The following is a 2,308-nucleotide window of genomic DNA, read 5'->3' as shown; positions in this document are numbered from 1 at the left end:
TCTATGTGAATTCTTTCTGCGTATGTATTGTGTGTGGTGTGTGCTGGCATGTGCTGTGTGTTTGACTGTGGGGCACCTATGCATGTGTGCTACGTGTTTAGGACTTCATGTAGAAGAGTTAACATTTCATCATCTTTGGCATATGGGATCCCTCTGCACTGAGTCCTTGAATCCTTTCACAAAGTATGCATTAACCACCCCAACTCTGGGTGCCAGGGACTAACAGGCAGGCCAAAGTCCTCAGGAGACATCTGTTCCCCTCTGGCAGGCTTCCTCCATCCACTTCGTAGTGTAGGCCTTGCCTCTATTTCCCAGTGATGGCGTTCTCACAGGTGAAGAGTCTAGCTCCACTGAATAAACAGTAGATTTGGGATTCCAGTTTGAGTCTTCTGACCAGCAAGGGGCTTCATGTCATAAACTGTGACTAGTGTTATAACATTGTTATAAACTAATGATAGTGTTATAAAAAGTAACATGAAATGCTAATGTAATTAACATATCAATGCTGACTGCAACATCAAATGTAAACATAATTTCATAGTATTAATGTCACTCTATAAATATTAAAATGTTATTACATTTCTCTTAGATTAAAAAAAAAAAATTCCAGGGCCAGAGAGATGGCTCAGTGGTTAAGAGTACTGGCTGCTCTTCCAGAGGACCCAGGTTCAATTCCCAGCACCCACGTGGCAGCTCATACCTGTCTACAACTCCAGTTCCAAGGTTTCTGACACCTTCTCACAGACATACATGCAGGCAAAACATCAATGAACATAAAATAAAGATATAAATCCCATGTGCAGGGCAAAGGTATAGCTCAGTGGTAGGGGACCTGCCTAATACGCTTGGCACCCTGGGTTAATCTCCAGTGCCACAAAAATAAAAATTAACAGAAGGTGAACAAGCAAGGAAGCTTCTGAATAAAAACAATGTAAGGGTTTTTATTCCCACGAGGGAACTGTCTCTTCTCAGAATCCTTACCGCTGCCTTGGCCTTCGCCCTGCTCCCCATCCACGGAGAGGAATCCAGGCTGTACCTAGGCCGGCCCCATCTCTCAGCCCACCCCTCGCCTATCCAAGGGTGCTGTCCATCACCACCATCCTCTCCCCGACATCATCAGCTTCCCACATTGCTGGACCTTCTCTGTCGCTTTAAGATGCTGTTGCCCACCCTGACTGAAAAGAACAGACAGGACGTCCTGTCTCAACCCCACTTCCTCTGACGGCTTTTTGGCTTTGCTCATCTCTCATTCCTCCGCACGCCCCACCGTCTCTCTTAAGCCCACTCCAAACAGGCTTTTGTTTGCTTGGTTTTTCATGTGGCTCTGGGAAATTACTTTAATCAAGATCTCAGATCGTTTCTGCCTGCTAGTCCTCAGTCACCTCACTCTCCTGTTTTGTCCTTCTTTGTGGGGGTGGGGGCGGGAGGAGCCAGGGTCTCACCATGCAGCCCAGGCTAGCTCCATTTCTCAGTCCTCCCGCCTCAGCCTGCTAAGCGCTGGGGTTACAGCTGGCTTTCCTGCCCATCTTGATTGTTCCCTCCTTGGGCTCTGTGATATCTCCTGCCCCCTCATCCCACCCCCCACCCCCCACTCCTGCACCGCCAACATTCCTCCGTCCACTTTGGTGGCTGTACTTCTCCGCGGCCTTCTTTACCTCTGTGCCCACCTACTTTCCCTTGTTCCCTTGGCTCGTCTGTGTCCCCTCTCCTCCTTTGCCAGCAAGCGGAAGGGCTCCTGCAACTGGTTCTGGTCCCGCAGCTGTGACTAGAAGAGACCAGTCACTTCCCGGCACCCCCTGGCACACCACTCTCCAGCTGCCTTTTCTCTGGCTCCAGCAATTTTTAAAGATCTTCACATGGAGATGTGTGACCAAAAACCAAAGCAGCTGGATGGCTGACTCACTCTATGAGAGACAGATGGGCTGGAAAGGAGCCCAGACCTGCAGCAGGCTTCGTATGAGCAAGAAACCGAGTATGGTGCCAGGTGTGGTGGTGCACGCCTGAAATTCCAGCACTTGGCAAGCGGAGGCAGGAGGATTGCAAGTTCCAGGCCAGCCTGAGCTACATAGTAAGGCTGTCTCAAAAAAAAAAACCTTTTTTATCAAAAAAAAAAAAAAAAAAAAAGATGGTGGGCCAGGCAGTGGTGGCGCACGCCTTTAATCCCAGCACTCGGGAGGCAGAGGCAGGCGGATCTCTGTGAGTTCGAGGCCAGCCTGGGCTACCAAGTGAGCTCCAGGAAAGGCGCAAAGCTACACAGAGAAACCCTGTCTTGAAAAATAAAAAATAAATAAATAAATAAATAAATAAA

This window comes from Peromyscus maniculatus, chromosome 8 (genome assembly GCF_049852395.1).
Source record: "Peromyscus maniculatus bairdii isolate BWxNUB_F1_BW_parent chromosome 8, HU_Pman_BW_mat_3.1, whole genome shotgun sequence".
Classification (NCBI taxonomy): Eukaryota; Metazoa; Chordata; class Mammalia; order Rodentia; family Cricetidae; genus Peromyscus; species Peromyscus maniculatus.
This window is presented reverse-complemented; position numbering follows the sequence as displayed.